The sequence below is a fragment of the Chiloscyllium plagiosum genome, chromosome 19 (genome assembly GCF_004010195.1).
Source record: "Chiloscyllium plagiosum isolate BGI_BamShark_2017 chromosome 19, ASM401019v2, whole genome shotgun sequence".
Lineage (NCBI taxonomy): Eukaryota > Metazoa > Chordata > Chondrichthyes > Orectolobiformes > Hemiscylliidae > Chiloscyllium > Chiloscyllium plagiosum.
In genome coordinates this window covers 13892079-13903017 of record NC_057728.1, presented here as the reverse complement: position 1 = coordinate 13903017, position 10939 = coordinate 13892079, and the positions used below count along the sequence as shown (strand labels likewise).

General features: G+C 39.9%; 1 protein-coding gene across 4 annotated transcripts in view; it reads right to left on the bottom strand.

Moving 5' to 3' along the window:
• pot1 (protection of telomeres 1 homolog) overlaps nucleotides 1-10939 on the bottom strand; it is a 330564-nt gene that overhangs the window by 97520 nt on the left and 222105 nt on the right. The window lies entirely within an intron of this gene.

The following is a 10939-nucleotide window of genomic DNA, read 5'->3' as shown; positions in this document are numbered from 1 at the left end:
GTATGGAGTCAGCTATTACGAGGGGGCATAGCTTTAAATTAAGGGGGGGTAGATATAGGACTGAAGTTGGGGTAGGTTCTTCACTCAGCGAGTCGTAAGTTCATGGAATGCCCTGCCAGTAGCAGTGGTGGACTCTCCCTCTTTATGGGCATTTAAGCGGGCATTGGATAGGTATATGGAGGATAGTGGGTTAGTATAGGTTAGGTGGGCTTGGATCGGCGCAACATTGAGGGCCAAAGGGCCTGTACTGCGCTGTATTCTTCTATGTTCTATGTTCTATGTACATTCCTGACTTTAATCGCTCCACCATTGGCAGCCATGTCTTATATTCCTCGCATTAGGGGATTCGTGCTTTTCAGAATCTAATTAGTGACAAGAGATACCATCTGTGATAACAAACTCTAAATGGTAGCCATACCTTCCATATCTCCAGGCCCATTCCTTATAATGTCAAAAGAATGTGACTTCGCAACGTGAATATATGTCTGAAGCACAGCTCAGTAAAAAGCAGCAGCAAATGTTTGAGCTCAACCCCCAATGAACTATTAAGATGACAACACTGACAAAGGATCACTAACTCCCATTGGCAGCACAGAAACTAACTGCCTTAGTGCACATACAGGTAGTTCTGGGATAACCCACGTTTCGGCAGCGCGATTTGGCTATAACGTCACTGAAGAATTAGGGAACGGCATTTTCAAAAATACTCACCTCTGCTCATAACTGCGCAATTCCAGCGGGGATCAGTTTGGGTGCTTCATTCTGTGCATGCGCCAATTTGCGTGCTGAAATCTCTGCATTATTCTGCACATGCGCCGGTGTTCTTGCCATTCTGTGCATGTGCTAATGTCCATGCCAAAATCTCCACACCATTCTGTGCATTCATGATGTCAACTGCTGACAGAGCAGCTTTCTGTGAGAGGTACTGTACAGAGAGCAACTTTCTTACATTTTTAAATGTACTGTGATAAATTTACTTTTGCTTTGGTAATAAATATGATTTCAACCTTCATTCAGGCTGTGCTGTACTTTGCATTAGACTTTTAGGTGATTATTGAGCGATCGTGAGTGATACATTGTGCAGGTCTGCCCCTAACCCCACTTTTACCACAAGGCCCTATTATTTCTATTCAGCGATTTTCTATTCAGCAAGGTTTCACTGGAACACAACTATGTCATTGTGGGAGAACTACCTGTACCTCACCACACCGTGTTGCAGATTCTTAGTTGTACTGTTTATTGTTGGCTTGGAAAGGAGGAATAAAATGTGGTATGACTTAATTGGGAAGAGTGCACTGATAATTCTGCCCCACTTTTTCTCACAAGTCATCCCTAAATATACAAATTCCCATTGAGATGGCCAAGACGACCAAATGCCTGATGGACTGCTATTCAAGACCAAAGCAATTTACACCCCTCAGCCTCTGACGCTCCAGGCAAAACAGCCACAGCCTATTCAGCCTCTCCCTGTGGTTCAAATCCTCCAACCCTGACAACATCCTTGTAAATCTTTGCTGAACCCTTTCAAGTTTCACAACATCCTTCTAATAGGAGGGAGACCAGAACTGCACACAATTCTACTATGCAACTTAAACTATACTCCTTCAAAACACCCGAATACAAACACACAAAGACAATCTTCGTCAAGTCAGACAGAATTCAAAAAGATCACACTATGTTCTATGGGTGGGAAGAACATAGACAGGATAAATGAATTCCCAGAGATCACATCCAGATTTCAAGAGATGGTTAAATTGTCTTACAGTTTGCTCATAATTTTTAGCACTGACAACCTGCTGGTTTCTGGAAGATTTTGGTAGTTCTTTGATTTGAATGTTTTTCAGGTTGACCAAGGCCTTTTCTTTTTGTCTTTTTTCCATATGGAAACAGATGGAGCTTTATGCTTCTGGGGTATGGATGCCTCTCTCTGTTGCCATGGCAATCAACATTTTTCAAACTCTGTAGCATAACCGGAGGACTGTTGCCAGCCAAAGTTTCCTTAACCTGAAGGACTCTCATTGCAGCTCAGTCTTATATTCTTCCCCTCAATGCTTCGAAAAGCAACATTGTATTGCAGAGCACAGAGAAATGCAGCATTTGATCGTTTCGCCTGGTATTTCCGTTATCTAGCAGTACAACTTCCACTTCAGCTTACAGTCTCAGAAAAGAAAAGAAAAACAAATGCGGTCTCTTAACACACTTTAGCTGGTAGGAATGCGTTGGATGAGTTAACAATGTCTTGCCGACTTTATTCACGTGAGGCAGCTGCTCATCCTGTTAGGTTTTAAAGGGAATTAAGTTTGTCAGGCTTTTAGACAGTAATACTTTCCAGTTTACAGCAATCACATCTACCACAAATATGGTGAGCAAATTAGTGGAAAGCCTTCATTTCTCCATGTAATAGTGAGAACGGCCACAGGAAAGGCCATCGTGTAATACCTACCTACCTCATCAAGTGTGTATTATCTTATGGTATCATACTCTTTGCTGCAATATCTACATCTAATCACACTTTATTGATGACACTGAAAAAACAATTCATAGATTAATACACCTTCAGGAGCACAATGAACAAGTAATACACTACAATTAATAAAAACTTGCTGAGCATTTGTACTTCCTGTCAGTGCCCCTCCTACTCCCTTGTTTGTGCATTTCCTGCCGCACTATGTACAATGTCATGCGTTTAATTGGATTAGTTACACAGATAAATTCTCCTGCTGCCACTCGCACTTTGAATGTGAAGTGCTTCACATATTTAATAATCAAACTGTTTTAACTGCGTTGTGCATGAGGCTAATGCTATATTGCTGCTGATGGGTGTTTAGTAGTTTGCCCTGAGCTGATGCCTGTGCTCTAAGATACGAGTTGATAAAAGCTCTCTCATGTTCTGTTTGAACTGCAGTGAAAAGCTGCAGCTTCATGCTTTTCTATCGCCTTTTCAAAGTCAGGATCTGTATCAATATGCCGTTCATGTTTTTATTGAATTTAAGCCGGTTGTTTAATAATTTTTATTATCATGACTGAGATACAACTTTCAAGAAATTTTCAATCTTTGTAGAAGATATTGGAAAATCAAACATTTCTTTTCTCTGCTGAGCAGGGATAGGCTGCCTGTTGTGAGATACGGCTTGCTTTCTTTTGTTCCAATTTTTATTTTTAAGGGTTCTGGCAGCCTCAGCTTTACTTATTCGCCAGTCAGACTGAGCCATGTCAGAGGCAAACCTTTTTCCTTTGATAGTTTCATTTCGTGCTGCATGCAATCTCATCAAGGTGAAGGAGCAGCCAACTACCTAATCCAACTAATCCTTTTTATCTTCAGAATTTCCATGGCGTTTTGAGCAAGACAGTTCATGCAGCATCCAACTCTTCTCTCCTGTATCAATCATGTAACAGGCTCATTAGATTAGTAGTCCCAAAAGGGGTAATCTTCACCAAATAAATCTTGGTGTTAAACCGGGCTCAGTTACATGAAGGCTTCTGTCTTTCAATCTCCGAGCACTCAAAGTATTTTTTTTTAAAAAGGTACAATTTTGTTGATTTTCTTTTCCAAGATTTCTCACATTTTCCAAATACAAAGTGTTTGCACTCCAAGGGTCTCGATTTTAATTCAGTCACTTGTCCTTACTACATTTTTGAACAGCCCAAACAGATCTGAAAGTGGAGACAAAAATAGAGATTGCTGGAAAAGTTCAGCAGGCCTGGCAGAATTTGTGGAGAGAAATCAGAGTTGACGTTTCAGGTCGAGTAATCTTTCCTCAGAACTCAGTTCACTCTGATTTCTCTCCACAGACTGCCAAACCTGCTGAGATTTTCCAGCAATTTGTTTTTTTGTCTCTGATTTACAGCATCTGCAGTTCTTTCAGTTTTTATTCAACTCTGAAGGTGGCCCTGCTAGCAGGTGGAGTGAGCCACCTGAACAGTCTGCGAAAGCTGAACAACACTATCTTTCAAACGGGAGCTGATGACGGCGTTAAAATTTACAAAGCTATGGGGAAGGGGCAGAGGAGTGGGATTAATTGAAAATCTCTCTCAAAGAGTAAGCACATGACTGATGAGTGGAATGGCTTCACTTTATGTTTCGTTATTTTAAAGCATCATTGCTAGTCCGCCATTAGGTGTTCTGAATTTGGGATGGCTCAAAGACTGTTCTGAATATTTCCTCGCAGCTATCTTGAGAGAGGAAATATCTCCAAGCTCTGATCAAAGTCTGGGATTGGAAGTTTTCGGGACCCTCTCCCCCAACCACACACTTTTTGCACGGATGGGCGAGAGAGAAAAACCAGCCAGGTCCCTGGCACTAGGAGGACAACTGAAGACCAGGCATGTGTTTCAGCCCTCGACAGGAGAAGACCCTGTGGTCTTTGCTCTAAGGCACTTTACGGAAATGCAAAAGTAAGAGCAGTAGTAGCAGCACACAGGCGAGAAGGCCCTCAGACCCGAACAGTCAAGTGATACAGCCAGCCCTGTGAACATGGGCACCACCATGGGAAGCCAGGTCCAGTAACCATACAGTCTGCTGAAGAGGCACATGCCTGCACACTCCCGTCGCCTATGCCACAGGCCCTCAGGTGAAACAGGCGGCAGGGGGGCAGCCTTGACTCCGGCCAAGGCACCCCATCCTCACAAGGAGACAGGGTAGTGCCAGGTGTACCCCAGCTGGAGGAGCAAACACACACAAGTAGTTTCGACTCGGGATACTGCAAAAGTGGGAAAGGCCTCCATTACCAGCAATCCATCCTCTGACCAATGGAAGTGCAGCCCAAGGGGAGGTCAACTGGCAAGACCACCCTGAGTATGCCTGGCCCCATCCTGACTCAACTGTAACCAGAATTTAAATAAGGCACATTGTGACATTACCAAAGACCTTAACAATAATTAATCACCGCCAACTGGCAACTCAAATGTGCCGAAATAATTATGAGAACAAAAACAAGATGCTCAATTCAGAATTACTTTGTATTCATGCAAGGGACTATGTCTGCAAATGAACTCCAAAATCATTAAAGTATAGACCACTATTAGATTTTAAATAATTTTCCTTATTACTTCTGCATTCATCGGCGCCATCATATTTGAGCGGACTTTTCCAATAATGGCTATTACATGTCAGTAGTCATCAATGGTCAAATCAAATGCAGTACATGGAGTTCTAAGGGGAGAAATCCAGACAAGCATGCAGTGTTTTATTAGCCATGGAATGAACTTACAGACTTTCATGTCCTAACATTGTTCTTCTCCATTCTATTCTCTCTTGGCCATTCCGGCAGTCGCAGTAATCACTATTTTTCAAACATTAAACGCTTTTAAGTGTCTTATTAAAATATACAATATACATTGCTTTGGCAAGGATTAGACTTTCAACTGCCATTTCTCAAAACATTTAATCCAAACCAAATTATTGCACTTTCTAAAATTATTTATACGTTTTAACTTTGGTAAATGAATCCTGTCTAAATCTAATTTTCTGTTGCTCGAAACTTCGACTCTCCTGCTCCTCGGTTGCTGCCTGACCAGCTGTGCTTTTCCAGCACCTCACTTTTTGACTCTTCATTGCAGCAGCCTACTGCATGCAGTTTTTGTCCTGCAATGACTGGAAGCAGAAGACAAGTGTCTCCTTTTTTTTTTGACTGTTACTAGGCCCCACTGCAGCCAATAACAAGTAGGTGTCTACACTGACTAGGTATCAGTAGTGAGCACAGCCAGTTGTTAAGTCAGCTTCAATATTTTCTTCTTTCTCCACTTTTCTTTTGTATCTTGTTTCAGGGATGAGAATGTTCAAGTACTGTTTACCTTTCATCATAACTTGGAGCTTTGATCTTGAAGCATCTCTCTGCATTACCAGGAATAGCACATCTGTGTGTCGGTGACCAGAGCTGGAGAAAATACTATTCAGTTTAATTACAGTACTGCACAATTTGATTTCAGCTGACTTATATTGCTTTGGTGCTGTTATTCAATGTCCTCATGAGTTAGTTGATTATTGAATATTAAACATATAATGAAACCCAAATTTCCTTCTGCTTCACCCTTAAATACTTAAATCCATTCCTGGTAAGTGTGTTGTCCATTTGACTTTCCTTCATGCAGTATTTTACACTTGTTAACAACTGTGGTGACTTTATCTTTGTCTTTACTTTTTACTCATCCACAGTATGTGTTATATACCTTCAGTTAGTTCACAGATAGTTTTTTTTACAACATATTGTCTAATCTCTGGACTCCTCCTTTAATTTCATTGATCTTCTGAGCTGCGTATCCTTTCTAAATTTAACTACCTTGTATTTTCTCAATCTAAGTTGCTGAAACCATTTTAAAACTGGATCAGGCTTAGCATTATATTCTGAGGACACCTACTGTGTCCATCATTCATATAGTCATTCACTAACAAAAGGAGATCCTTCAGCCCATCAACTCCATGCTGGCCCACTGCATAACTATTCAGTCAGTCTCATTCACCCACTTATTGCCTGTAGCCCTGCAAGTCTACACCATTTAAATGCCCACCTAATTTCCTGTTAAAATTGAGTGCCTCTGTTTCCAACACCCTCATTAGGCATCAAATTTCAGGTTATCACACACTTTGTAAACTTTCCTCCCTCAAATCCACCTTTCACCTTTTACATAAAACCTTGAATCTGCATTCCTAACCCTTGTAGCATTAATTAACAAGGACATGCCTTATTTATCCATCCATCTTGATTAAGCCTTTCATTATCGTGAACACCTCTATCAAATTTCCTCTCAATCTCCTTTGCTCCAAGGAGAACAATCCCAGATTCGCTATTCTGAACTTGTCATTAAATTCCTTCATGCCTGGAACCATTCTGGAAAATCTTGTCTCTACCTCTCAAGAACCTTTATGGTCTTCCCCTCTTACCTGGAGTGAAGTGCAAGAAAAATTGCCTATTATTTTGCTGTTTAGAGTAGAACTGCATGCAATACTGAAGCTGAGGCCTAACGAGAGCCGTATAAAGGTTCATTGTAACTTCCCTGCCTTTCTGCTCAACATTTCTGTTTATTAAGCCTAAGCTCCCATATTGTTTTGTTAACCACTTTATTAATATGTTGTTCCAACTTCAAAGAATAGCACATGAATCCCTTCAACCTCACACTATGCTGTGGACTAGCACCACTAGTTATATATTGCCTTTGGTTCTCACGTCTGCCAAATTCATTGTTGCACATTTATTTTGTATATGTCAAGTTTTCAACCAGTTGTCAGTTTCATCCAAAATCTTTGCAAGTGTCATATTATCTAAAGGCCTTCTGCATAGAAAACCATCTCATAGATTTGAAGGAAGTCATTATGCCTGTTTGGGAAAGGGCCATTGCTCATCCTTCCCTTGGTGATTGAGAATGTTTATCATTTGATGTTCATCATCTATACTCGTTCACAACCTTTATTGTTTTCTCCTCTTACCTGAAGTGAAGTGCCAGAAGAACTGCCTATTATTTTGTGATGCCTGTCTTTAGAGGTCTTCCTGGCCTACCTGATTATCTTTCTAATATGTCTCTGCATGTTCCCAGATTCAATTCAATGAACACCCACAGCAGCGAACCCCATGCAACCTTCTCTCCCAACAGTTTTGGTGCGTCAACATTTTCCTTTATTTCAGTTGCTTTGGTCATTGGTCCAGTTTGCGTTCATTCATTCTCCGTTACGTACTTATCCTCTAGTCTCAACAGTGTAAATCCTGAATTTACTAGACAGAACAAGATACTGCCATGTACTGGGCTTAGTCATTGGGTATGTAGTGGAATACGGGTGGGCAGGGAAGGGGTGGTTTGGGGGAGGTGAGACAGAAAGCATACAGAATCAGATCTGCTTCAGGTCTATTCTCTTTTCTAGCCACAGTCAAAAACACCCTTTCATCCCAACATTAGAATGAGATAGGCTGTCTGGTGTTCGTGTTGACATGGGAAGTAATATCAATGGATGAAAAGTAACTGAATGCCCATTTTTCTTGAAGTATAGGGAATATGAAATTGCTTTGAGACCATTAATGGCATTTAAATACATACAAACTTAACGTGATATTTTTTACCATTATACCATTCGTTGTTTTATTAAAGACTTATATCAAGATGACTGTGCCTGCATCCATCCATGGAGAGACCAACCTGATAAGATTCAGTCACTAAATCAATAGTTTCACCCGAAGCCCTGACGTGTGTGTGACCTTTCATACTTTCTCACTGCATCAGCACTTACTTTATTCTATGCTGTAAACTTCCAGGCTTTATACAGTGAAATTTCGAACAATTGAAGTTACGCCAATTTCTCTTGGACTGCAGGTTCTGAAATCCAGTTCAGAAATGAATTGCTGAAACTAACAGTATTGTAAAGCAGTAATGGAAATTGTTCTAAGTTTATTAATGGGCTCTCCCAGCAACCTTTTTAGCTACCAATCCAAGTGGTATTTTGCCTTCTTCTCACAACATAGCTGTTGGTGCTTTTATTGTACAGTGGTTGTCTCGATGTTTTTTTTGGTGTTTTGTTTGTTTTTGCTGGTAATGTATTTCTCTCATTATCATCTCACTGATTTCCATACACTAATATCTTCTCCACTTACTTTCCAAGCTACATTTTAAACATTTATTCGTTAGGATACACAAAATGCAGCTTCCAATTGTTGAAGTTACATTCCATTACAAGAGATCCTCCAACACTAAGCATTTTCCTATTTGTCATGTTGATCCCAGCTGATGTTACCACTGGACAATTCGGAACTCAAACTGAAAACTGACTTGATAATATTTTTTATTTAATATAGTCTTACACTAAAGCATGAGCTTCAGAACTAAAGTTTTGTACACAAATGAAATGAAGATAAAATTGAACGAACAAACTTGTTTTTAAAACTTACAGCAAAATGTGAAAAATTTTGAAACACATGGTGGAAAAAGTTACATCTATCTCAACACCATCACTTTACATGTCAGATTCATGTCCCAGACAGAGTTCACTTCTCTATCATATATATGTCTGACTTAGGTATTGCTTTCAATTCCCAGTCTTGAGATTCTGTTAGTCATTGCATTGATTAATCACAATTGAACTTCAACCGTTTTGGTTTCAAATCACCCATTCAAATTTCTGGCCAAACATTTCTGGCCTGCAAGTTTCAAAGTGAACCTGAAGTAAACTGATTCACAACTGTTATCAACTACTTCCTCTCTCCAGATAAATTGTTCTTACATTTAACTTCAGCTAGGCCCTTTGCAAAATGAACCTAAAATCTTTCCGATCTATGGATTTTTCCCCTAAACAAATATAAACAATCAATTCCTGATTCTTCTAGGCTAAAAATAATGCTTTTTAATATTTAATCCCTTCAATCATAAAACTCTAACAATGCAAAAACAATTTCACTGTTCCCATAAAATCTGATCTCTCATGCATACTGGTTTAATGGTCCAGGTAAGTCTAAAACCACTCATATGCACACACCAAAACTCTCATATCATTAGTTCAAAGCTGAACTCTAACAGAAATGATGCATAAATCACAAATCTTATATAATACTATCAATAGTCTGTCTGAATATGCTACAGGAAAGTACTTGATGAAGCTCTGCTCATCTAGAGCTACAATCTTCCTTGTTCATGAATACCAGAAGTCAAACTTCAGCATCAAAACATATTGTCAGCAGCAAATAAGATCATTAGTACCTATGAATCTTTCTGCTGGCAATCCTAGCAATGCAAAATGTACAGTTTGCTGAGTCATTACTTCAAGGGGCTACTAACAGCCTCTGTTATTATTTAATCATTATGAACATTCACTCCTTCATGACTGAAATTGCAGAGTAGTATTACCTTGTACCACAAACTTGGTTCCTGGAGATCCACACACAGTCTGGCACTTAGATCAACTGCAAGAGACTCCAAGTACTGCTAGCTGGTCAAAGTCCTATTTCGGCAGCTATTTCTGGCAAATGTAAACACGCTTGACCCCTGATTTTTATCATTTCAAATCTGCAACCACATTTATTTCAGTCTTTTTCTTAAGTGGTTTGATGACATTTCAAACTCTGGAATAGATCGGACTTCCTGCTCTATCTTCATTAGCACTTCAGCAGGCAGTAGGTCCAGATTCAGCAATGACAACTCCAACCATTTTTCCCCACACAGGGTCCACAGTACTAGATGCTCACACATACCCTTTCACCTTATACTTCCCATGTTTGGCATGTTGACTCACCTTGATTGTTTTGATTACTCTGATGTTGAAGGCTCCATTGCAGGTTCTGTACTCTTTCACAGTCTTGGGTGTACTTCTTCAGCATCATGTTTAGCAGTTCTGAAGAAAGCTCATCAAACTAAAACGTCAACCTTGTTTCTTGCTGCACAGATTGTGCCTGATCTGCTGACCATTGCTAACATTTTCATTATTTGCTTGTGTAACGAGGTGAACTTGGCCATGATGTTTGTCTCAGTGCCTGCCTTTAATTTCAGAGAGCTCAGTATGATCCTTTCTCATTGACAGAATAAGAATTCTTTCTGTTGCCGGTTATTAAGGTTCAGATGTGGAAGGAATCACCATTATAAACATCATTATACCCCAAAAGCCAGCATCCTTTACATTCATGCCTGTTATTAAGAACTTTCTACCCAAGACTAGAGTGCATATATAACACACCAATCTTGTACTAGTTTCCCAACACATTCCCATACCTCGGTTAAACTACACTATCACAGGGATAATATCAACTCCCGAGCAGCTCTGCCTCATGAATGGTAGCACAATGGCACCAGAGACTGGCAACTTTGTATACTTTACATTGTACACATGTATTCCTATACTTGAGTACACATAACAACAAAATCTAATTCTATTTCTAAAAACTGATGAAATTACATGTCCTTGGAATGCTGTCATACTGGATTCCCCAGTACTTCATCCATTCTTTCTAATGTAATAAAACACTTGCAT